Source organism: Echeneis naucrates, chromosome 15, assembly GCF_900963305.1.
Source record: "Echeneis naucrates chromosome 15, fEcheNa1.1, whole genome shotgun sequence".
NCBI classification, from domain to species: domain Eukaryota; kingdom Metazoa; phylum Chordata; class Actinopteri; order Carangiformes; family Echeneidae; genus Echeneis; species Echeneis naucrates.
Genome location: NC_042525.1, coordinates 22,864,697 through 22,892,495, shown reverse-complemented (window position 1 = coordinate 22,892,495; position 27,799 = coordinate 22,864,697). Strand labels below are relative to the sequence as shown.

Here is a 27,799-nt window from a genome sequence, read left to right as displayed (position 1 = left end):
AACCTAGAAGACATGCAGGCCTTCCTCAAAAATCTAAATCTAACTCAAATGACTGTAGAATGTAGAACAAAGAAACCTCTTGGATGCTCCACTGACCACTGATGAATTATTAACTGCTCTGGGAAATATACCTTCAGGCTACAGTCACCATTAACGGGATCACATCACAAAGCTTCACCCTGCAGAGGGGAACCAGGATGCCCTTCTCTCCCCTGCTGTTTGCTCTATTCATTGAACCACTGACATCAGCAATACGTCAGAACACCAATATCAAAAGTATCCATTCTACTGTTTCCAAACATAAACTCAATTTATATGCTGACAATGTATTACTTTACTTGCAACAACTTCAAAGATCATTACAGGAAGTATTTAACTTTATCTCAAATTTCTCAGTCCTCTCTGACTACTCGATTAACTGGTCCAAATCAAGAATATTACCAATAACAGAGAATGCATGTAATCCTGCAGACCAAAATCTCCAACTTTCCTTCTCCGTAGGCATCATTCAATACTTGTCTATAAATATCTCACCTAAATCATCAGGGCTAGGCCACCTTGATCCACTCCTGAAGAAAATCTGTGATGACCCTGCGTGATGGAACTCTTCCCATCTCTCTTATAGGGCATGTAGCTATGGTTAAAATGAAAATTTTTTCCACACATCAACTCTTTCCATGATCTCCATGATCCCATTTAAATCCCCACCAAAGTGGTTCCAAAATTATATTCTACAATCATAAAATTGGAAAAATTAATTGGAAAGAGGATTGGATACTCCAAAATTAATCAATAACTACTTGGAAAATCAACTAAAACATATCACTGAATGGATAAATCCAAGTACAGATTACAACCCTTGGATGAACTTGAGCAGACAGACATCGGGATCTTAGACCTCCCCTTCATTACCATGACCCTTAAGCATCATAGCTGCAACAAGAACCCAATGATTCCCTCCACTCTCTCTGCGTGGTGGAAAGTTATGGAGACCACAGATTCCCAACTGGAACCCTGTATGTTCTCCCCGATCTGGAATAACCCAGATTTTGTAATAAACAAAGTCCCTCTTCATCTTAGCACTTGGGAGCAGAAAGTAATCACCCACCTCCATCACCTCTTCCAGGAAAACCTACTTCTGAAACACAGAGATCTATTTGAGACATTTGGAATAGGAAATTTTCTCCAGTACCTGCAGGTGATAAAGACAATTAAGAAGAAAATACCAAGGCTCCAGAATATCTTACAGCAGGCCTCTTCAACTATCGGCTGTTGCACCCTGCCCAGGGTGCCCTGCGGCTCTGGGGCCTTTTTGTTGTCCCGGGATCTACAGGAGCACGTCTGAGTACATTTAGTGTGATAACATTAGCTTCTTGAGATGTCGACATTTCACCTGTCATTGTGGATCACTTTTACTGTAAGTGGGTTCTCCTCACTCTCTTTGAGAAGCATGGTACTGCGAGGCTAAGTTAGTTAACGTAGTGGTGGTTAACTCTGTTAACGTGACGTTATAAGTTGTCAAATAAGGGGCTGTCTTTGAACGATTTCCTCAGCACCGAGCAGTTGGCTTTTCATTATCTTTACTGCAGTATATTCTTATGGTGTTTTGCCAGTAACAGCAAAAGCCTGCCAGAAAGATAAAGCTTGCTAAAATAAATAGAATCATCATGAGTGATTCAGAAGATCCACTTATGAGCCTGGATGATCAAGCAGGAATCAAACAAATCTGGGTCAGTATTGTTTTTTTTTTTTTAAATCAAGATAATTTGATGAACAGATTTCATTTGATATGTTTATCTTATTATAATATTCCAGAAATCAACAGTCAATACAAAAAATTTACATAAACATCAAAACGTGTAGACTGAAGCTAAGGCTTATTTTGTCTACTCTTTCAACACAAGGTCAGATGGGGGGTAGCGTCAATTTGGCGTCAATTTCCAATGTGGGAGTTCTATGTGAGACAGTCGGGTTACCCAACTGGATGCCCAGTGAGTCGGCATACAACTCTAAGGGACACTGGCCATTAGTCAGCCTGTTGACGCATTGGGAGTGAGAACTGTTCCCACCCCCAAGGACAAGAGATAAGAGGAATCCAAACAAAAGGAGCAAACATCAAAACACAAGGGAACAGACTCTCCCCCTGCCTGTATGCTCTAACCATGACAGATGTCTGCGCAAAAAAGAGGATGCCTCATGTCCTCCACCAGGGGCCACTGCTCACGAGGATTCACCATCTCCTACCACCAAAACTCCATCTACCTCATCATCTTCACTACACAAAGTATTATTCAGTATTATTCCCCTTAAGTTTCCAGTGCCTTTTGTTTCTTTTTGTTTATTTCACCAAAGGCTCAGCCACTGCCTCTTCTAGCCCTCCAGTTTGTTTGTTACTTTGTTGGTTATTGTTTATTTCCTCATTTGTTTGCTACCTTGGGAATAAAGTTCTGTTTAACTGTCTCCTGAGCCTCCTGTGTCCGCTCTTGGATCCAGACTCTGTCTGTCCCATGACAAATGCCTGTTCATTGTTTCCTGTGGTGGATGGACTGAAAAACCCAACAACATCCGTCCCTCCAGAATTGCTATCCAACAAGTCATGCAATGATTTGCCTTTTTCACAGATAAAATTTCAAGGATAGGACAAACGTTGTGCACCTCCAGCTCAGGCAAAATGATTACTCGTGCATTCTTGTTCTCCAGTTAATCTAGTGCATTTTAATCTTCTTGATCGTACAGCTCTGACGGAAACTGTATTGCGGTGAAATTCAACAACAAACCTAAAAAAAAAAAAAAAATGTCTTTAATTGCATAGCTCCAGATGCAATGCAGATTATAAATAACTCTCTCCAGTCTGGTCAGTTTCCCCAAGCCCCAAAAACTGCATTAATATAACCTCTCCTAAAAAAGAAAAGACTAATCTGGGTGCTTCAGTAATAAGTAACTGATTGTTATTATTGAAAGGATTGTTTTTCAAAATACTCTTGCTTTCATGATGCAGAACAATCTTTTTAATGCATTACAGTCTGAATTTTGTCCACACTACAGCACTGAGACTGTACTTATCAAAGTCTTAAATGATATACATCTGAATAATGACGCCTCCAAATCTTCGTCTTGGCATTATTAGATCTTAGTGCTGCCTTTGATACAGTTGATTATGACATACTCCTTGACAGACTGGAAAAGTGGGTGCGACTTGGCACCCTACTACACTGGTTCAAATCCTATTTCCAAGATAGGGAGTACTTTGTGTCAATTGGTGAGCATGTGTGGAGTTCTGCAAGGTTCCATTCTTGGACCACTAATTTTCAATATCTACACGTTGCCCTTAGCTCAGATTATGGAGCACTATATTGTTTCTTATAATACATATGAAGATGACACACAACTTTATATTTCGGTGTCATCACATGAGTACAGTCCCTTACTTTCACGGAGTCAGTGTATTCATCAAATCAATGGACATGCCAGAATATTCTTCAGCTTAATGCAGACAAGACAGAAGTGATTGTTTTTGACTATTATTGTCTTTTGCTATTATTGTCTTTTACTGGTGTCCATTTTCAATTGCTTTTAAGTGCATTTTCCTGTCTATAATAATTATTTTAATCATTCCAATCTATATTTCAGTGTAATTTTTTTTCTTTGAAATGTATTTTCCATTTATGATGCCTGGTGTATGAATTGTGCTATACAAATACATTTGCCTTGCCTTACCTGGGCCCCCCATCTCTCCAGATATCTACACATAAATCCATCATTATTTGAGTTTACAATAAATGCCTCCAAAGCATCAGGGACCACATTCAGCTGTAGTAGATCTTTATCATTTAAGGAAAATATTCAGACACAATTTGCTAAACTTCCATGTCTAAAGTCAATAGTGGTCTTCTCCCCTACACAGCTTGATGACCTTGTGAATAGCACTATGGCATCACTGTGTTCAAATCCTGATTCTGTGGCTCCTCTGAAAAAGAAAGTATTGAAACAAAGGAGGCTGGCACCTTGGTATAGCATTCAAATTTGGCTTTTTTACTAATAAAATCGTAACAATCAGAGCCAAAATTCATCAGCTATACATTGGCAGTATTCCACTATCGAATGCAGCAGTTTCTGAATCAACTTAACACCTGCTTTGTAGTTGGAATCTTTTTTACCTTTAAATCTCTCCTGCTAGTTTCTATCATCTCATCTTCTACACCATGTTTTAGACCTGATACCTACCTGGCTATTTAAAGATGTTTTTCCACTAATGGACATGTTCATTCTGGATCTGATCAATGTGGGTTTATCTTTAGGTTTTGGACCACAGTCTTTCAGGTTTATTGTCATTAAACCTCTAATTAAACCACCTAATGCTGATCCAAATATTTTGGCTAATTACAGATCCATTTCTAACCTCCCTTTTGTGTTCTAAATTCTTGAGCCTATTATGCGAATATCTGCATCGGAATAGCTTGTTTGAAGAGTTTCAGTCAAGTTTTAGAGTAAATCATAGCATAGAAACAGCACTGGTAGGCGTTACCAACAACATTCTAATGCCTTCAGACAACAGAGCTGATAAGACACATATCCCTTCATTCATGTTGACTCTTCCTCATGCACTTTAGTTATCCTAGAGTTCCACAGGGTTCTGCCCTTGGCCCAATCCTTTTCACCCTATAGGCAATATTATCCAGAAGTACAGCATCAATTTTCACTGTTATGCAGATGTCAATAAAGCTGAATGAAACTAATCAGCTAATCATACTTCAGGCATGTCTTACAGCCATAAAGACCAGGATGACTGAAAACGTTTTACTTCTGAGTTCAGACAAAACTGAAGTCATTGCACTTGGCTCTAAGCACCTTAGAGAAATATATCTAATCATTTAACCACTCTGGATGGCATTAGTTTGGCCTCCAGTTTCACTGCTCTCAAAGGAAGTTATCTTCAGGCATGTGTCAAGGGCAAACTCCAATTCCAATGACGTCGAGACGTTGTGTGAAACTTTAAAACATTATAGAATGATTTACAAACCCCTTTCAAACTATGTTTAATTGAATACACTACAAAGAAAAGATATTTTATGTTAAAACTGAGGTAGTTTATCGTTTGACAAATTCCAGGAAAGCTGAGAGAGGGGCATGTGTACCACTGTGTTACATCACCTTGAAACAACAGGCATCATGTCCTGTGAAGATTGTCTACATAACCGCAGGGAAAGAGTGGTTACTAAACTCAGGGAAGATGTCCAGAGACTTATGGAGGAACTGCGGAGGAAAGACATCTTGCTGTCAAGTTACATCAAGACAGCTGCTGCACAAAACAAGAGGATTGCAGTCCTAAACTCCACCATAAACTCCTCCACGGGTGACACTTTGTTGTGTGTTCCTTTACAACCTCGGCTATCCTCCTGCTCGAACCCAAACCCAGAGAGAAACTGGACTGAGGTAATAGTTAGAGGAAGGCGGAAGGCACGGGTCCAGATACTCCACCGCGACTGCTCCACCTGTCAAATTGCTACACAGCGCTGACGGAGGCATTGGGTAACCCAGGTGAGGATGGCAGGGCCTGCGTGGTTCCTGACCATGCTGCCACTGGAGCGTCTGCCAACTCTATGCCTACTCTTTGAGGTGGCTTCTCCTCAGCGGTGGTGGAGTGGGAGGCCCGGATGACGAACCTGTGCATAACACCTCCACCACTGCTGCTACCACTGATGCTTCTGCTGTCCCTGTGCTTACAACCATTGGGCTGTGCTCTGCAAGTTGTGGAGATGGAAAGTCATCCAGTGGGGGTCCTGGCAGCTTCTGTGCTGTCAGTTCCTCCCGTTCTCCATCTCAACACCTCGACCAGGGGGCTACCTGGTCTGACATTGTTGTCCATGGGCGGAGGAGGACCTGGAACGGGGGTTTCTCTGTCCCTCATCTAGCAACGGGGCCTCAGGGACCCCCTCTCTACTCCTCAGCCCATCGCAAGCAGCTCTGGCAGATTGCCAGGGGGTTCCTCACCAGGTGAGGAACCACACTCATGGTCCAGCCATTTTCCCCTATGCTCAACTAATGGATTCTCCTCCTACAACCCTTGTCGTCGGGGACTCTGTTGTGAGGAATGTACAGATGAGGGGGGCGATCACATTTTCGCTCCTGGGCACCACCGTTGCTGACATAACGGAAACATTTTCAGGCATCCTTACATCTCATCTGCAGGCTGATAGACTGATCATTCATACAGCATTCAACCTCCTAAAGCAGGATTTTATCCACCTTTTTAATCTGGTCAAACAGTCAAAGCTGAGTGTTTTTATCTCTCACCCCACCCCCACCTGTGGCAGAGCAATAGGCCAATTTCGACAGATGGTGCAGCATGAACACCTGGCTCTCCTCTGCCTACAACTACAACTGCATCAATAGAAACGAGAACAAACTAAATATCACCACGCATATCTGGATAAACACACAGTAAACTTTAATGACCTCATACCTCTCCTTAAATACCAAACACCACCAACGTTCACCAACATTCACATGCTGGCAAACAAGTGTTTTACAATCAATGAGCTGATTTTAGATAACACAATTGATTGTTCATTTTTAACTGAAACATGGCTGAGCATGAATGCACCTTCTATTCTCACTGAGGCCTCCCCACCAAATTTTAACTTTGTATTTTCTGTAAGGAGCAGTAGGAAGGGTGGTGGTACTACATCAATATCCATTAATTAACTCAATACTAAACACATTTTATTTGATCAGACACCACATTTGAATATCATGCAACGCAGGTGTTTTTAGCAGCCCTCCAATCGTTTGCTTAACAGTCTACAGACTACCCCGACAATGTGCTGCTTTTATCAAAGAATTTTCTGAGTTTTTGTCAATAATCCATACCGCCTACAATATGGTAATTTTATCAGGTAATTTTAACCTTCACATAGTCACTCATATTCCATTTCGCATGAGTTTTTAAACATGCTTAGCTGTATGGACTTTGTTCAACATGTCACACAGCCAACCCACAACAGAGGATACACACTGGATCTCATCATCATTAATGGCTTGTCCACCAGTGTGTCCTCCATTGTCGACTTGGTTATGTCTGGCCATTACTGTTATTACATGTAATTTACAATAATGCACTCATAAGCAAGAAAAATCTACTTTGATAAAATAATCAATAATCATAAAAATAATTCCAGAGTCCTCTTTTTTACCATCAACCTTTTAATCTAACCTGATTGTAACAAGTTACAAAGTGCTTCTACAGATTCCCTTTATGAAGACTTTGTAGACCACTTTGGAGGTAAAATTGATGGTGTCAGATCTGATATTTATCCCATCAAAATAAAGTTCTTAACGCATCTGAATGCTTGTTTTTACCTGAGAAAATACCGGACAGTTTTGTCCTGATTGATGCTGAGACACTTGGTAGAGTTTTCTTCCAAGTGAAACCAACAGCCTGTCTTTTAGACCCAATGCCTATATCACTTTTTAAAACATTTTATGAATTCTTTGAAGAAGAGCTTTTAAACATTGTGAATTCTTCTTTTCAAATGGACACATTTCCTGCTGCCTTTAAAATGGCAGTGGTGAGACCTCTCTTGAAGAACAATTAAGACTCTACTGTTCTTAACAACTACAGACCAGTATCCAACTAACCATTTTTCAGTAATATATTAGCTTAATGATTTTTTTTACATAATATCATCTTTGAAAAGTACCTGGATTTAAGAAGAATCACAGTACAGAGAAAGCCCTGCTAAAGATTGTCAACAAGCTCAGGTGTAACCTGGACTCACACAAGTTATCAGTCCTGGTGTTACTGGATCTAAGCGTTGCTTTCAACACAGTACAGTATAGATCACCTTATTCTTTTAAACAGACTCCAACAGCTGGTCGGCCTCTCTGGTACTGTTCTTAAGTGGTTCACTTCCTATCTCACGGTGTCCCCCAAAGCTCAATTTTAGGTCCTATACTTTTGAATCTGTAACTGTTGCCTCTTAACTTCCACAGTTATGCTGATAATACACAACTGTACATCTCAATGTCTCCTGGTGACACAAGGCCAGTTGATGCTTTTTTTTTTTTTTAAATTGTATATGAGACATCAAATCCTGGACGGCAGAACACTTTCTACATCTCAACCAGGACAAAACATACATTTTAATCATTGGTCCTGAGGCTCAGAGAGAGAGAGTAACTTCTATCTAAACTGCAGGCATTGTCCTTAAATCCATTAATTACAGTTAAAAACCTGGGCGTTATTTTCAACTCAGAGCTTACTTTTACTCCACATATTAAACATATGATGAAGACAGAGTTTGCCGGTTTCTCTCCCAAGTTAACATGGAGACACTAATGCATGCTTTTATCTCCAGTCATATGGACTACTGTAATGCCTGGCTTTCTCGTCGTCCCAAAAAAAATATCAAAACTCTGCTGCAGGTGTGCTGACTAAGACCAGAAGGCGGTCCAACATTACACCGGTTTTAAATATAACTGCACTGGCTCCCTGTGTCTTTCAGGATTGTTTTTAAGGTTCTTTTAATGGCTTTTAAATGTCTGCCTTCTTGGTGGTGGCGTGGGCCCCTCTATCTCAAATGTCTGCCTTCTTGGTGGTGGCGTGGGCCCCTCTATCTCCCCATGTTGAGGTGGACTCTGTGTTGGTGTATTGGTGTCCATGGGCTGTGATCAGCTCCCAGTGCAGACAGCTCCCTGCAATTCTGTTTCCTCACCTGGTCACTCTTAGCTCTGTCGCATGTTTTTATGTCTATGTCATGATTGTGTGGGTCCCTTTAAACCTTGTAAAGCACTATGTGCTACATTTTATGTATGAAAAGTGCTCGATAAATAAAGATTGATTGATTGATTAATAGAATTAATGAACCCAATTATTCTTATGCTGTTAATAATGTAGGTGGTGCTACTAGCGCTGCTACATTAGTCCATAGCACTGCTATGGACACAGCTCCAGCACACCTGCTGATGCTGCTGCTGTACTTTCATTGTGAGGGTGTGGGATTGTTTGGATAACTGAAATGCTGATAAATTGTGTCTATTTAATTTTACTATAAATAGGGAATTATAGAGTTAAAGAGTCAGTGTAAATAGTCATCCCATGTTTCCTCCAAGGTTCATCCTCTTATTTCCTTATTATTGTCTTTTTCATGATAACACTAAAAATCAACATGCACTACCAGTTAAAAGTTTGGACACACTTTCCAATTCATCTGAATGAGAAAGTGTTCCCAAAGTTTTGACTGGTAGTGAAGACATTATCAAAACTGAAGCAGTCATTGGCACCTTTCCTGCAGCAACTCTCCTCGTTCTTGCCACCAAACAGGAACTCCCACTTGGCTTGGGCTATCTTCTGGGATCTTGAGGGCAGAGTGGTCACTGAACTGTTGTCTGACTGCAGGAAAAGAAAACTGTGATGAAATGTCGAATGAAATATTTTACAGTGAGATTACACAGCAGAAAAGAAAACAATTATTGTGACATATTTCAAATATTTTTAAAGATTCAAATGTGAATGTACAAAAAAAATTCCAGTGCCACTCATGTGATTCTGAAACTAAATAAAAAATAAGTTTGGTGGGAAAAAAAAATAAAATAAAATCAGCAATCCAAGTTTAATATTGATGCAATTTTGTGCATTTTCATATTTTACTGTTCTTCTTACTAATCTTAAGATGAAAACAATTGTTGGAACTCAACAACATATCTCATCATCTCTCAGGTCATACTGTAGCCACATCGGGACCTGTAGCTGTTGTAGACAAACAAAATAATGTTTGTTGCTTCTAAAAGAAGAAATTTTCATGTTTTACTGATCAGTACACCAGGACATTTGTTTTAGGATATGTGGAAGGATTAACAGAAACCGGTGAATTAAATTAATGAGTGGATGAACTTAAGCTTCCTGTTTATGATTTGTTATTTTCAAAGTAAATTGGATATTATGTTATTACATAATGGGAAGATTTATTGTTTATCGCTGTAAACACGCAACAATATTGAAAATACTATATTACATATACACACCCTTGCATACATACAAACACACAACGTTTGGCTGTACATACATACAACCAAACTCTCATCTGTTCAGCAGACCTGTATCCCAGAAGCAGTGTCTGTTGTATCATGGCTGGACTGACTTGAAGTTTCAGGGAATAAATTGTCATTTCTGTCCAGTTGGAAAATGTCTCTGAGGCTTCCTGTCACCCCACTGGAACTCTGAGAAGACATCCCACCAGCCCCGCTATGATCCTGACACTCTTGTCTCTGATCATTGGCCAGGTCTACAATAGACCTCTGGCTTCCCTGTGCTGATGTTTTAACCCCCTTGTCATCTACATGCTTCCTGTTATTTTCATCTTTGCTTGGAATGTAAACTCTGGATGTTGACAGCCTATAGTCTTTTCCACATCGTTTGTCTCTGTCCTGAACTAGTCCAGTCTCCTTCCACTCCTGTTGCCTGGAAGTCCAGCTTATCGGCAAAGCCTCTGCATTTTGGTTGGAGAGCAGTCTCTTGGGGTGTTCAGGGATGTCCCTAGGTGGTCTATCAAAAAGGTGATCATATCGCCTCCTCTCCATGCAAGGTGATTTGTGGTCTCCAGTGTACTGCGGTGTCTGGTAGCAGTGCAGGGTGGACAACTCTTTATGGAGAAGTGAACTCTGTTGCTGCCGTGGGTCTGAAACTGTTGACTGAGATGTGGTAGCTCGGTGCAATCTGGGTGGTAAAGCAGGAGATGCTGGTGACAAGAGGCCTTCCTGGGACAAAACAGGTAAGACATGTCCTGGTCTGGTTTGAGGTATTATTTTATCAGTTTTCCCTCTGAGGTTCTGTGCCTGCAGAGATTCAGGTGGGTTTTGTCCCTGAAGGGACCTCCCCATCTTGGGACTCTCTGATAGCAGTGACTCATCTTGAGAAAGTGTTGGAGAGGGAGTCCATCGGCCTGAAAAAATAGTGGAGAGTTTGGTAGCCTCCACTGCTAACTTACAAGCAATTTCAGCATTTGAGGATGGGGAGACACTTCGCCTTCCACTGGTTGGACTGACTGCCTCACAGGCTCTGCTACTGCAGCTCGATGTTTTATATGGATACTTGTCACTGTAAGATATATTGTCTGCAGCATTGTAACTGGTGTTGACTTTATAATTACTGTTAATACTGTGTTGAGAGGTCTTGTTAGTTTGGGAGCCAGTCCTGGGCTGGTTGCTGGCTGGGAATATAGCTGGGATTTCGTGCTGGATGTCTGTTGGTCTCCCTGCAGGTAGAAGTGGGTGAAATTTGCTTGAAAACTTGGAGCACTCATCAGACACCCTTGGATTCTGCTGACTTTGGGGCAGGCCTGTTGAGTTCCAGGGTGTAACTAATGAGTGGGAATATCCAGTGTGACCACACAGATGATCAGAGGCAGGACTTCTGGGTATCCCATTTGCTGAATGATAGCAGATTCCCCTATCCAGTTCCAAGAGTTGAGATTTAGATGGCAGGGTCCGGGTGTTGCGGGACATAACAGGTGACCCTCCCCAGGAATGGCAGTGAGGGGACTGGTAGTGCCTTGGAAGGGTGGGGCTATAATTCTCTGAGCCATGACTGGTAAATTTCCGTCTCGATGCTGGGGAGCCATACTCCTCCAAGGCTCTAAAGGTGGCATCTCCAGCTACTGCATCCAAGTTAGCCCTTTGTAAGTAAGGTGATCCCTGTCGGGATTGATTCTGAGCAAGGCTAGGGTAATTAGGGTAAGCATTGCCCTGTGCTGGTTTACCATTGTACCACAGTGGGTCACTGAGCCGTTTGTGGAGATGGGCAGGCAGCACTTCTCCCTCTATTCTGTTCAGAGGGTTATCCAACTCACTTTGGAGCACAGAAGTACAGTGGCTGCCCATGCTGTGAACATAAGATTTCTTTATGTAGCCAAAGGTAGCCACGGATGTCTGTCCCTCCTCACCCGCCAACCCTGGGGTTTCGCAGAACCTATGATTACTAGTGTGAGGGGAGGGTACACTCAGCCGCCCAGAAGAAGTAAAAGATGGAGAGATAAGCACCCTTCCATGGTAGTTATCCATGTCAGTAGAACTGGTGCATCCTAGTGTGCTATGCTGGCCTTGACTATTTGCTCCAGGTGCAAGTACTTGGAGCAACTGATCAAAACCACCAGACAACACATCTTGTTGATCAGAAGGAGATCCTGCTAGATCTGGGTTTTGGAGTTGGAAACTGACTGAGTGTCTGGAGGAGGACTTCGAAGATTGTAGGCAGGGGTTCCCACGGCCAGTATGATGCTGAGTGACTGGGGAGAGAGCTGGACTGCAATTGGGACTGGAGTGTGTGGAGCTCCGCTTGGAGTGAGGGAGGACATCTGAGCACTGAAGCATTAAGTTGCCAGTCCCATCAGCTTGTCTTCCTGACATCTTCCCTTCTTGCTCAGCCACAGACCTTACCTCAACGTACAGGTGGAGAACTTTGTCTGCATGGGACATATTGACACCTAAGTCACCTAAAGGTCCTGATCTTCCTTTCCTACAGCTCTTTGCTATTTCCACAAAGGCTCCCTTGACCTCTTGGTTCCCATCAAAGTACTCATCAAAAGTGTTTTATGGGAAGCGGGGTATTTGGTATATCTTCCATCTGCTCATCATTTCTTCAACCTGCAGCAGGAAGCAGAGACCGATACAAAGGTTATATTATGTAGTTTAGTCAGTCAATAAGAAAAACATTTCCTACTGCATATTAGGACAGCAGAGTCAATGTTAGTTTCTACAACTTCCGTACCTCACATCAAGATATTCATGAGAAAGCTCCTTCTCAAGAACAAAAGAGAAAAGAAAATACAGATGGCAACAGACAGGACTTTTTTAATTTTTTAAATTCAGCAGAAAATGTACATCTTCATGCCTTGGTCCATACACCCACACACAATTACAAATGCACATACAAACTCATAAAAGTATTGCAGTGCAATAACAGTAAAAGAAAAAAAAAAAAATTCAAACTTTTGAGAAAGCGGAGGGACTTATTTCTAATCTCTGAAGCTGTGAGAGAATCTAATAAACATTCTAACAAGCACTCAAGAACATTTACAGTATCACTTGTCCAAACTAAAGCATTGCTGACTACTATAGAACTTTAGGTCATGTTCAATCAATTGAGGTAATGTTTATTTTGAATCACAGCACACTGTTTGATGAAGCCTGGAAAATGTCATGTACATTTCTACAGTTCTCTTGCAAAAGTTCCAGTAGTCATTTGGGATCACTTCTATGTCCATTCATATGAGTTCTAAAGTCTTTAAAGTGTTCCTAGAGGTCTTCCAAGAGGTTCACTCTAGTGGTCACTGAGGCTCTATGAGCAGTCACTGAGGATGGTCTTGGGTAATTTCTGATGGGCAATGAGTAAGTGAGTGGGTTGTTGTGATATTTGAATACATTTTATTCTAATATTAGAAGGTTCTGGTGTTTATAAAAGAGGGTCTAAAAGATGCTGGACACAGTGATGTCTCTCTGTTCACCACCGTCATTATAAAGTCACCATATTAGGAAAAAATGGACACAGATGCTTGAGAAATACATGAAAGCACTAAAGCTAAAGCTGTTAGAGTCTTTTAGTGGACACCTTAAAAACTTATTCTGGTCCTGTGGTCCTCAGCTGGTCCTCAGCTTTAAGAGAGGGTAAGGATCATACATATACATGCATACATATATACATTTACGTATACGTACACATACATACATATGTATATAAAAAATGTGAATTTGATTCACATTTGACTGGTCTATTGAGAGATGAGGAAAAGCAGCTTGGAGGATGCTCAGGTGAGAAAAGGGTTAGGGTTAGAACATGGCTACACTGCAGACTTTTTCCTAGTAGTAACACTTGACTTAAATAAATAAATATAAAATCTGAAATATCTGATTGGAAGTAAAATACCATTTTATTCACATCATTTTTGGTTTATTGTCATTCATTTCCATTGTCTCCATGTCTGTTTGCAGATATCTAAAGATGTTTAAAATCCTCAATACACTTAATATACAAAGAACTTCAGACCTAACCTAGTTGCCTTTATCAGGGACATCTGTCTGTTTTTCAGTCACAGACTTTACACTACCTAAAGCCATCTCCTCTTGTGTGAATCAGCAAGATAAATACATATCTATTCTGTCTGCTGTACTGATATTAGACTGGTTGAACTCATGAGGAACATTACAAGTCACATGAAAACATAAGAGGCTGCAGGGAATCCAACACAACCAAACACAGTGAAGCGGTTGGAGTGTGAAATAAAGTTTTGATCTGATGGCTCAGGGTCAGAGAAGCCAGGATCATAAATACTGAACTAATGGCTTTAGTAATTCATGAGGCAGCCCCTCTAAAATCCCAATAATATAGCAATATTGCTTTCATGCCCAACCGGAGCTAAAAATTATTTTCAATTGTTATTGCCCATTAAATGGGCAGCACCGCAGCATAGTGGTTAGCGCTGTTGCCCCACAACAGTAAGGTTGCAAGTTCCATTCCCAGGCCTGGGACCTTTCTGTACAGCGTTTGCATGTTCTCCCCATGCCTGCGTGGGTTTCGTGGGTTAGCTGTCCAGGGTGTACCCCATCCTTGCCCAGAGTGAGCTGGGATTGGCTACAGCCTCCCCCTCAACCCAGAAATTGATAAGTTGTTGAAGATGAATTAATGAATGTTGAATTCATTCTGCCAATGAAATAATCTCAGAATTAGTTTTTCTTTAAATTGATCACTGCAGCTGACACATTTCAGGACTTACACTTCAGCTCTTATTTCAATTCTTTACATAAATCAGGGATGAATACTTTATTCTCACTTACACCCTAAGGTCATAAACCTTTCTTCATGTCTGCGTTGTCCCACATTTTAGCTGTTTTCAGCACTGACAACTCAATTTCCTCCTGACACTGACATTTCACAAACTTTTGTATCCAGAGCAGTTTAAGTCAAAGTAAAAAAAATAAAAATAAATTATAATTCTGCTACTACCAAACAACCAATTGTTTTAGTTGTTCTTAAAATGGTTAAAGAATTAAATATATCGTGGTAGTGACTGAGGAAAACAGAAAAACCTCATTCAGCCAATATAGCAATATCCTCTACTGCTAAACTGTCAAAAACAACTCCTAAATTTCTGGAATCACACTAAAACAGGTAACCTGCTTCCCTTTTCAGACCACTCTGCCGACTTGTCCTTAGGCTGAGTGAACTACAGTATCAATCGCTCAGGTCTTTACACAATGACTCTTCAGGACGCATGCCCTCAGAAAATCAGACCAAACCAAATTAACCAAATCCAAAAAAAAAAAAAAAAAAAAATTACTGGAAAGAACTAACAAAAATCACAAAAAAATTTGAAAAAATGCATAATCGTAAACAGACAATGTACTGAAGCAACCTACATGAGCACTGTGTCAAAAAAAAACTGATGAGACAGAGTCTGATTTACTCCATCAGGGAAGACTTCTGCACTCAAAACAAGCGCCCCTTATTACCATTATCAAACAAAACTGTCACTCAAATTAACCTCTGTCTCATTCTTGTGTTGTTACATGGACCAAGTAACAACACAAGGTGCAAAAACCTTGAGAAACTTCTCAGCTAACTCTTCTGTCAAACTGCCTAACAGGAATAAGTTTCATTTTGGGTGTAACATGCACCTTGCCCCCAGCCAAATCATTCCCCATTAAAAAGGAAACCCCCTTAATTGGGAAACCAGGCCGCACTCCCATGGCAGCTTCGCCTGAAACTAGGTCTGACTCTACAGATGTCTGATGCAGAGGCACATCTACGTCGTTCACATAGAACCCAATGCAGGAACATCACAATCCACTGCAGAAACATCATTAAGAGGAAAAATCCATCCGAAATGAACGACTGGGAGGTAGCAGCATCCCGCAGTATCTCAACAGGGACATTAATGTTACCAGGCTACAAAACAACGCCATCCATGACAAATGGCACAAAATCTGAAAGCTCACTAGGCAAATTGGTAATCACCACATATCTGTCCAACTTCTTGTCCAACTTGTAATTTAAAGCTACAGATTTCACCTTGCACTTCATTAACAATGGGCAACTTCCCAAGATGTGCCCCTTCTTTTTACAATATAAGCATGTCACATTAACCCTGTCCTTCAAATACTTCCTATCAGTTTTAGGCTCCAAAAAGGACCCGAACTATCACTGAGAGACAGCCCAGCCAAACTTTTATCCTTGCCATTGCCATTTACATTCTGCAAAGGTTTATTAGCATACACGAAAGAACACTTCCAAAAAACAGACTTATGACTGAGAACATACACATCCACCAATGCAGCACATTATCTACCTGCTGTAAATGATGTTTACTAAAATATGTTTATGCCTTCTCAAAGAGGCAGTTTTTAAAACCTTCCATTGGTACTAACTGCTCAAAGTCAAACACCTTATTCAAAGCACACCAACAATCAAAAAGAGCCTCCTTATCCCAAGTAACTCTCACCTAAGAGTGGAAGCCACCCGCTCAAACAAGATGAAATATTTGTCTACATCTCCTTCATCAAAAGCAGGGACCAAGTGAATGTTTTTACTCACGGTCCTAGCTGTGGACTGTGCATCCTGAGAAGCCACACAGAGGTCCAACTGCAGCAGGCGGATAGTCATCTGCTGCTCAAGCTTCCTAATTTCAAGATCACTCACATATTGGAGCTCCTTCTCTTTAATAGCCAAACACTGCTACTCAACCTCCAGGTCTTTCAGTCTCACCTTGTCAACACTCTGCCCAGGCAGCTCGGGAGATTTTGGAGCAGTCTGCCACGCTGGCCTTTTTACACCAAGGCAGCGCTCGGTTCCGCATTGATGAATGTTTTTTTTTGTCTGTTTTGACAAAGGTATGGCAGCGCTCGGCTCTGCATTGATGAATGTTTTTTTTTGTCTGTTTTGACAAAGGTATGGCATAGTACTCGAAAATTTAGAGCAGATTAGCCTTAGTACACTCGTGCAACACCTCCAGAGAGGGCGACTCAACAAAGTGGTCTAATTTGAACTCCATTTAAAGAGTGTCAACCCAAAAAAATAAATAATTAAATAAATAAAAAAAACTCCCACACATACCACAGTTGCAATAGTCAAAACCACACAACTATCAAACAACCGTACCGTAACCCCCCCCCACAAAAAAGTCACAGTCAAAGTCACACAACAAACGCCTTAAAACTGTGTTCACAATGTTGCCACTAAAATAAGTGCAACCCACAGTACAAATGGCTTTACATACAAGATACCTAAAACACTTAAAACAAACAGGCCCACTGCTACTAGGCCCAAAACCCAAGGTGCCACAAAAACCACAGGGACAAACCCTTAAGGCTCAACAAACATGGTTTTTTTGGCAGAAAAAAAGAAAAAAAAGATGGGAAGGGATCCAGGCCAGCCCACTAAAAGGACTGTCAGAGCAAAACCCCTCACCCTAACTTTGGAAACGTAAACAGGGAAGGACTGCCAAAACCAATCAAAATGGGTTCATCAAAATAACAAAATGACTGCATGGTCGTAGCTCAGCTGGTGGAGAAGAGAGAGAGAGTGGTCACAGAATCCAGCCCTATTTATGGGCTGTGCCCTCAATCAGCAGACAGGGCTGAACCTGGGGTCCCTCAGCTCTGCAGGCACAGGGAGGGGGAGCATGTAACAATGGTAGATGAAACTATTAGAAACCAATTTTACACAGTTAATAAAAATGTTTCCAAAATTAATTTATCTGTGTGACTCAAAGAAAGTCCCACTCCTGCTGGGAGAGAGGGAGGACTGCTGAAGGCAGCCAGACATGGGCTCCACAGCTCTGTTACAGAACAATAATTAATATTTATTATTTATATATATTATTGATATAACATAAATATAACATATTTATGTTATATCTTATTACTCCAACACACCTTCCATGGTACCTCTTGCTCTCCATATTGTCTTCATGTATACCTATTAGATTGATTTTCTTTATTTGTTTAATTAATAATAATAATCTTCTACATGTTTGTTGAGTTGTGGTCGACATGTGGTGCTTGACACGTTGCTGAGATGTGTTTCACATATTGTGTTCAGCATGTTGTTAAATTCAGTTCCAGATGTTTTGTTCTGTTGATCCATTCTACATAGTTATATAGTCAAATAGTTGTGTTCTAAATGTTGCTGAGCTTTAATTTATATGTTATGTTCGACATGTTGTGTTGTGATCCACGTGCAGTGTTTCACCTGTTGAGTTGTGTTCCACACGTTGTTGAGTATTGTTCCACAATTTCTTGAGTTGTGAGCTACATGTTGGTTATGCATGTTGCTGTGTTCCACATCTTTTGTTTCCACATGCTCTTGAATTGTTTTTTGCATGTTGTGTTTTTAATTTTGAGTTGCAGTGTATATATTATTGAGTTGTGTTTAATATATTGCAGTTTATTGCTGAATTGTGTTCTGATATAATTTCAAATGTTTCTATCAATTCTTAAAATCAGATAAGATCATATTCAAAAGTGGCTTTCTATCACAGATGTTAAGAGTTCAGGTGATAGAATAACAGCATGAGGATGACAGAATGAGGGTGTCAGAGTGAGGATGACAGAGAGGGTGAAGGAGTAAGTGTGATAAAGTTAGGGTGACTGAGTGAGGGTAACAGAGTTAGGGTGACAAAGAGGATAGTGAGGGTGACAGGCTGACAGAGTGAGGGTGCAGGGTTTCTGTGACAGTCAGGATGACAGGGTCAGGGTGACAGGCAACAGAGTGAGAGTGACTGAGCTAGTGTGAGAGGGTGACAGGGTTAAAAAGTTAGTGTCACAGATTGAGGATGAGGTCTGAGGCTCTTCAAACTTAATAACTAAAATAGAAGTGATGAGGTCAAATCAGTCCTGAAGGAAACCTGAGAAGGGTGGACAAATCAACACTTCCTCTTTGAAGTGAGGATACAACTGAAGGTTTGCAGTGAGTCAACGGGTAGATTGCAACACACTTAACCAAGATATTGCATAGAGAGGGAACAGTTGAACTTCAGATGCCAAGTCTCCTCTGAATGGCGAATCCAATAAAAATATTGCAGATTTTTGGTACAATGGAAGGTTGGATGCTGAGTCCAGACGGACAAAGCATGGGGCAGAGGGTAAAGGGCGTAAGTGTTTTGTTGTGACATCACAAAGTCCCTGCGGATGAAATCATTTAGTTGTCACCGAAAACTCAGACATAATCACTGTCACTATATTAACCCTGATGTTAACCCTGACATCCCTGGGGTACTTCACTCTCAAACCGATGATTATTATCTTTACTGATTTATCTGCAGATTATTTAAAATATATAGAAAAGTCTGTGGAAAAAAACAATTGTTCAAATTTGTTTGAATTTCCAAAAACTCAGCAGAGAAAACCACCAACAAAACAGGTGCAACAGAAAACGATTATGCATCTATTCAGAAAATTCATCAATCATTTAAGTAATTTTTTTGGAAACTTAAAAAAAAAAAAAAAAAAAAAAATCTGTGATGACTTAGACTCCTATACTGTGAGAATTGTGTGCTTTTCTTAGTCATGAGAGTAACCAGTTAATGCAACATATAAACATCACACGACACTAACTAACCACGTTATGAGCTTCCAGGGCTTTCTGGGGGATTGGCTAGTATGGCGGCATAGCGGTCAGCACTGTTGGGCAGGTTACTTTTAAAGAGTAATTAGTTACAGTTACTAGTTGCTGGTCCCAAAAAGTATCTGAATTAGTTACTCAGTTACAAATTATAAAAGTAACTAGAAAGTAACTATTACTTTTGTTACTTTCAAGTAAAATTTTAAATGCTCAAATGTGTTGCAATTTGGAGCCCACCTGCATTTGAATTACTTAACACTGACGTGGAGAGGCACTTTTGTCCGGGGCATGATGCGCAAACATGCCATGTGTTCTTTAATTTTTTGGAGGGAAAAGTATTGGCCATACTTCCGTTGAGAATTTGGGCTCCCCTTCCTTTTTCTCACTGACTGACTCACTTGTTGTGTCGTTCGTCGTGTGTCTGACTATACATGCTTTCAAATTTCTTAAAACAACACACACTCAACTCTAACTCTGATTGGTTTACCATGAAATTTTACTCTACCTCAGCTGATCATTATTTATGCGATTTTCTCGTGCCCACTAACCAAGGGAGAAGAGTAAAAAAAAGAGGGGGATGATGAGAGAGGAGATGAGAGGGGGGAGAAAAAAAAAAAAAAAAAAACTGCTTCAATTACAGTAACGCACTGCATTTTTTGGCAGTAATAATGTCGGCATTATAAAGATGGGAAGAATAATCAATTAGATTACTTGTTACTGAAAAAAGTAACAAGGTAAGTATCGTTGTTATTTATAATTTATAGTTATTCCCATCACTGCCGGCAACGAGAAAGTTGCAGGTTCGGTTCCGGGGCCTTTCAGTGTGGAGTTTGCATGTTCTCCCCATGCTTGCATGGGCTTCCTCCAGGTATTCTGATACCCCCCACAACCCAGAAATGGATAAGTGGTAGAAGATGAATGGATGACTTAATGAATGAATACCGAGGGAATGTTGGTGCAGAAGACATTATGATGATAATCAAGTGTCTAACCTGAAGTGAACTTTTTTATTATTCCGACAGCCCAATGAAATTTGGGGCGGCTTCTCTCTCAATAAAAAAAAAAATATGATGAGTGAAAAAATGAGTCCACATCATGGGTGATTGTTTTCAAATTGAACTGCAATGACCAGTCGTCTCAGTAAAACGGACTTAGACAGTCAGGGATTCATGGGCCACAAACCTCAGGAACCAGTCTTATCAACATGTGGGGACAGAGAACAGAGCTAAATAAACCTGAAAGTTTTTTAACTACATAGCTAGCATTACGATTAGCACAACCTCTAACACTCTTTTTGTCAGTTACAAGCTAAGAAACAACATGAACAATTGCTTTTAGTCTCGGCAGGTTCTTCATCTGAACATGAGTGAGGCTCAAACATATGGCTTATTTTATTCTTGCTTTTTATGTGAGGAAACTAAGTTAATTGGGAAACAACTCTGAAAAAAAAAAAATATCTGTCTGCAAAGAAAAATATGTTTTTTCCCCCTACTTAGAGATAAAGACTAAAACAAATCTATAAGTGATCCTGAGGGAGCGATATTTCTTTTAAAACTTTTAAGACCAGAAAACTGGTTGCACAATTTTGCTTGAATAATGACAATGCAACTATTAGATTATAAAAATAACTATGGTCTGTGTTTTCATGATGATGGAAAATGGTTGCAGTTTAGTTTTCTGTTGATTAACTTGACATGTTTTACAGCTGTTGTTTCAAACACAGAATGTTCTCAATATCCCGTCTCTTCTGCAGAAATATGTCCTGTTCATGTGTACAGATGTTATTCCTGACACTGACCTTCCTCCTTCCAGCTGTAATTTCATTATTCTTCATATTTCATGGCTTCATGAAATGAAGTCTGGTTCAGACTCAAGTTGAGTAAGTTTCATCTGATATGAACTCTGCTCTCAGTTTATAGCCATACAAACGAAATTACAACAAACCCAACAGCCCACGCACGTATGCAACACGAGTCTTCACACTAACTGTTCAGCTGATTCCACTGTGAACTGAAATCTTTATTTAGAGCCTCAGACATGATGATGATTACATTAAGGAGACACTACTGAAGCACAGGAACTCAGCAGGTGTGTGTAGACACACAGACACACTCAGACTGATAAGTACAGAGTTAGCCCTACTTTTCCTTTTCCTGGACTCTGCTAATAGGATTTCCCCAACCCTCATTCCTCCCTCCCAGCATGCACTGCTCCATCCACCAATCCACCAATGCGCGCACACACACACACACACACACACACATATAACACAGAACTTGTGTAAACACATGTGCTGGCACACACAGAGCTGTAACCTTACCTGAGTGTCCTGGGCCCCCCACTGCTGCAGTAACGTCTTCTGAGTTGCCGTGGTAACCTCCTTTTCCCCACGCTTTCCTATGTCCTGTCACTATCTCTCTCTGTCTTTCTGTTTCCGTCACAGAGTAAACTGGATTTATCCTCCCTTGCCGTCCTCTCTGGCGAACACTTGTTGTCTGCAGCAGAGCCGGCTGATCATATATTTATTGACTCCTTTGGCTCCTCCTCTTCAACCCTCCTCCCTCACTTCCCATTTCTATCTATCAGCCGATGCTCACTCCCCATTCTTTTAGGCATGCTGCCAGCCAATCCCATCCACCGCTGCCTGCAGAGAACTGAGCTCCTTCAGCCAATGATGAGCAGCTTCAACAGATGGCAGGACAGCAAATAGCTTAGTAAGAGGTGGGGGTAGCGAGGTGGAGGGGGGCAGAGGGTCAACTGAACTGGTTAGACCTTAAGGCTGCTTAAAAGGACTATATGATGATTTAAAGCAGAGACATAGGTAGATGAATTAATGTGTATTGCAATGAACTCTCTTTTGACCACAGCTTGTCAACAGTGATGTCATAGTGCACTGCAGGGGAGTTGAGCAGTATTCATCCTTATCTCTATACGAGACCATGTTTGAGTCTCTTCATTTTCCCCAGGTAAACTCTAAATCTTTATGCTGTTCTCCAGTATGGAACAAAGGAGTATGTTTTCACAGTCCCTGGTACCTGCTGGATCCAACAGTGACCAGGTGAGATGATATCAATTGGACAGCAGGATGTTCAGTTGAACGTTCTTACTCTTTCCATAATGTAAGTGGTGTGTTGACATGATGATCTGATGATCTGTCCATAAGTGGAAATGGTTCTTCCACAGAGGTGTTAGTGGCTGAGCATCGGTGCTGAGTGTCCTTCTTGGGTCATTTTAGTTGTGATTGTTAGGGACAATCAGATGTTGACGATCATCAAACAATGAATTTCCCTCCCGGTAGCAGGGCATCAAGGACATATTTCATAGTTTTTTTTGTGGATTCTCTGAAACAATCCAAGTCTGATCCAATTTGCAGAGTGACAAGTCAGGTATCTTGAGGTCTGGTGTTTTCTCTCAAATCTCTGCTTTCATTCTTCATCTTTCCTGTTTTGTGAAATTTTCACTGGGCAAGTATCTGAAAATGTTCTCTTTTATGCACATATGTACAATTTATGGTATCCAGCCTGTTGTATATGCAAATGTATCTGCTAATCATCAGGTGAGAAAAGTGAGATAAACCTCTCCAGTGATTTGGTAACTGATGAACATTAAAGGCTTTAACCTGCAGAATCTCTGCATCAGGACACGTCTATGATGGATGATAAATAAGCAACAGGACAAACTGCTAGATGTCTATGTAGCTCCAAACTGGCACAATTTTTTTCCTTTTCTTGATGCATTTAGCACAGCTCTTATCCTAGGGCTGTGCTAAATGCATCGAACCAAGCAGCTCTTACACTAGACTATGTGTGTGTGTGTGTGTGTGTACCTCAGACACTGGAGCTGGACAGGATGGCCAACCATGGGAAGTCTGAAAGGAGAGAAGATCAGATCAACTTAACAAAACGCAAACTCAATCTGAGTCTATCCTTCCACACGAAGAGATTTTTACTTTTCTCAGTTTAAACAGATTACATTTTTAGTTGATAGTGAATTGTCAACAGGTCACTATTCGTCACACAGCCTGATGTATGTCGCACCTGAGACATTAAAACACAGTGAGACACACATGTTCATTCATCACAGTGAACATACAGGCCATAGTAAGCACCACACACTACCCTGCTGTTACAAATACTCATTCTCTCTCTATTATACATACACACAAGTCGATTTTTATAGGTTTAAATCTTCACTAGGACCCAATGAGACGCAGACAGGAGGGAGGAGTTGAGAAATGAACCAACATGCTCTGGTCTGAGTCTGTACATGAGAACAACCCCACACGGATCCTTTAACAACCAAAATATCATCTCTTTTTATTCTTTCTCACAGTGGGAGAGGGTAGAAACAGCTGCACACATCAGCAATTAGTAAACACTAATTAATCATGTCTTCAATTCATTCATTTTTTACACCATAAAATATAAGACGACAGTGACATCACAGCTCCTCTGAGTCCAACCAATGATTACACAGATTTAGTTTAAAAGCTACAATCAGAAAAACATAATATAAAATAAATATAACGAGATAGAAGCATAATAACTCGTGGTCTTTTAGGTTGGTCAGGTTCCAAGAGCAGGGTAATCAGCAAGGTATCTGTGATAAGTTAAAGGCAATGTTGAGTTGACAAAGTCATCAATAGATGAACTGGATCGTTGGTATCATAGCTGAATGACACAGACTGTAATACATAAATGCAAACTGCATGTAACCAAAAGGTCTTATTCTTTGTAAGCGGTTTGACTCTTACTACTGTCAAATATTGAGCAGTCATTTTATGGGTTGTTCGACCTTCCACGGGGGTCAATTCAGACAATGTGGTAAATCATCGCTACATTTCAATCCATCAAATAAACATAAAGAAATTAAACATGTGGTACGTACTTTACTTCATAGCACTGGGCTCTCCTGGTGGGCATGTCTAACGGTAAAACATCCGTTTCTGCTGCTTTTTCCAGCTCCGAAACCCGTTTTTCTGTCCGCAAAACCTGAACTCCTTTCAAAAATTTCTCGGTTTATCGCTGCCGTTGTTTTTGCCCATAGAAACACGCCGCGCCGTGTGATTTAGGCAGCTTTCCACCAGGCACAAGGACACACTTTCCAGTTCGGCGTCATTGTGCTCGACCCAGCAGCATCGCCTTCGCTGGAATGTCGACTTTTCCAGCAGAGTCGTCGCTGCTAGCCCCCGCTCAGCTGGGTGGACAGTTACCAGACGAAAGGCTGTACAAGTGGACCTTTACCGAGAGAAGCTGCTGCTTTCCGAAGTTACGTATATGCCGAGTTGTGGAGTAGATGGTGCTGAATGCAGGGACAAATTCACTCCCAATCGAGCAATTGTGAAATTCAGTTTATTTGAAACTGAACCTTAAAATTTGATGTTTTTCAAAGGAATTTCGGGAACTGTTCACTTACCTTCCAGGATGAAATAGACGTAGCGGGATCCCACCTTTACAGACGCATGTAACCGAAAAGCAGCGCTGGCTGGGAGTCTGAGTCACCAGCCGCTCCATTAAGCGGTAACGACCGCAGGGAGGGCAAATGTAACGAAGAACTGACGAGAAGTAACAGTAACCGCTAGCTAAGTTACATTACATGCCGGTAGCGATGAAAGTGAAGCTGGGAGAGAAATATCCACTGTGCCCACATCTCACTCTGCTTCGTTTCTCCTTCTTGCTTCTCTTCTGCTGATCTTTTCTTTATTTTTTACATGGTTACCTGACATTAGTTTACGTTCTCTACGGTGACTTCAACTTCCGCATCGTTTCGGTGACGCAACAGCGACGTAAAGAAACGTCAGACCACACTGACCAGAAAATGAGCGCACACACACGTTCACGTTTGTCAATCTCCCAGGAGACACTCACTGACACAATAGCCTACATTCATCATCCCCCCAGCCCGATTTGAAATATCTCTACTAAACCCTGAGCCCTGGATTTCAAGCTAACGGACTCCCCATGTCTCCAAAATGAAGGCGTCGTCCGAGTGCTTTAAACAGATGTAGGTGAGAGGAAGCCCAGCCTCCTCGGCAGCGACGAGCACACTTTCACATTGACTCCGCACAATCTGTTTCTCCTCCATAAACTGTTCCCATCGCAATTATTAACGCATATTCAAGAAAAATTCGCGATATTTGCAGCGGCTTACAATTTTTCAAAATCCCCTCGATTTTCCCGCAAAAAAGTTGAAACGCATGACGGGACCAGAAAAACAACAAGTACTAGGATTGATGCGCAAGACCTCAGCATAGCACTTGTCTACTATTTGACATTAACTTCTTCTTGTGTTTTATTGGCGGTTGACCAACACTGGATTGGTGTATTCCTGCCCCCCGCTGGTCTGGAGTCTGGACAAGCCTGATACTCAGATTATAATATAATATTATATAATGGGAAAAACAATCCAATCGTCAAATCCTGAACTTCTGTCATGAGTTATGTCTTTGTATTTCTGACAGTGTAAAAAACATTCTGTATTGTTAGGTCTTGTCCACAGTGTTCACATTTTGCGTTGTAGTGTTTTTCTTTTATGTTTTCATTTTTGTTGCAGGGGGGGGGGGGGGGGGGGTCGCATTTTTCCCCCCTCAAATTGCAATTCTTGTAATTATGCATGAACACACATGAAACTGGGCGTCCTGCTACCTCATGATCTTTGCATTTACAGAAAGAAACCCAGACTCTCAGGAGACCCTGATCTCCACCCACAGCAGCACCCTGATCATCTTCGTCATTCCCTATCCATTGTCAACCCAACTAACTACAAATTCTGGTGTACCAAAGGTACACAACTAATACCACGCCGCTCAAGTGGTATTAGTTGTGTACTATGCCAAGCCGGCATCGTGCAGAACGTCTCTGCATTATGTTAACAGAAAAGTGAATAAGTGTGCTTGAGTTCAACTGTATCAAAGCTTATAAGAGACAATGTTGGAGAATGAGACTTAACCACTGGTTCGATCCAGTTAGGAATACTAGTTTAGTAAACTTACATTTAATGATTTTAAATCTTCACTAACGTCACCAGCAGCGTTGTGGGTAACTTTTTAACTTTTTTCGTGTGACGTAGCGCGTTAGTTTCGTGCGTTAAGCAATTAGTAACTTCGTTATTTTATTTTTTAAAGTAATCCGTTATTTTAAGAATTTCTCCGGATAAGGAAAGAAAAATCCCGACTGCACCCTGATTTTTGTCAGACTATCTGAGTTTTAGCTCAGCTAAAACTGTCCCAACCAGTGAAATTCACAAGCTTGTGACCGCTTTTGAGGTTGAGGAGATGTTTCCAATTACAACCGTGAAGTCTCCATCTTTCCGTAAATTAGTAAGTGAAATCCCAACGACAAGTAACACAGAGGGAACAGTGGCGATTAGGCTATTTGTCTTTTGCCTGTGTGCCAGTGAGCGATTTTATTGTTCGTGCTTCGGCCTGTTATCGATTTTGTTTGACATAGAGGCAGCTGTTTAAATTTCTGTTAGATCGTTGACTGGTCGTTCACCTGTTTACCTTAATTTCAGGAGTTACCTAATCTTGTTTGGTGCACATATATTGGTTACCTGGGCTGAGCTGGGTGGGATGTGAATTTTGATTCATTTGGTCTGTGATTAAATAATAATAATAATAATAATAATAATAATAATAATAATAATAATAATAATAATAATTAATAAAACGCAATGTGGCATATTGCTGCCTGTCTTTCCTGTTATTGTTATCCTGCAGAGTTAATTTAGTTGGATTACTTATTCATTGTCACGACTTCTCGGTGCATTTAAAGGAGACTGTGTGTACGTGTCAGTTAAGTTGCAGCATGTGCAAGGCTTTTAATTTTTGGTAACGCATGAGTACTCTAACGCGTTACTTTTATTCATAGGGAATGATGTAACGTAACTGATTACCCTTAATTGATGGTAACGTTGTAACCTAATTAACTACTTTCCAAAGTAACTATACCCAACACTGGTCACCAGTAGCATCAGCTTTCTGATAAAAGCTGTGCAGTAACTGAATGAATATGAATATCCACCACATGAGCATACATTACATTACGCAACTTAAGAGTGAGTCAGCTGGAGTAAATGTTCTAAGAAAAAACCCCACAATTTTTACTGGAGCAAAACAAAACATGTGACCTTTAAAATCCTATAAGTTTCCTTAAACTGTAGGCTGTTACATTAATCATAGTGCTAAAATAC

General features: G+C 40.8%; 1 long non-coding RNA gene across 2 annotated transcripts; it reads right to left on the bottom strand.

Annotated features, from left to right (window-relative positions):
• Positions 1-9,292: 9,292 nt before the first annotated feature.
• On the bottom strand, positions 9,293-25,857 carry LOC115055663 (uncharacterized). 2 transcript variants are annotated; one of them, XR_003841710.1, is made up of 3 exons: positions 25,025-25,857; positions 23,436-23,477; positions 9,293-9,391 (listed from the first exon to the last, which is right to left on the bottom strand). It is a non-coding gene; the product is annotated as an uncharacterized LOC115055663 (long non-coding RNA). The 2 variants fall into 2 exon arrangements; XR_003841709.1 differs by lacking the exon at positions 25,025-25,857 and adding an exon at positions 24,497-25,008 and having other exon boundaries at positions 9,299-9,391.
• Between the last annotated feature and the right edge of the window lie 1,942 nt (positions 25,858-27,799).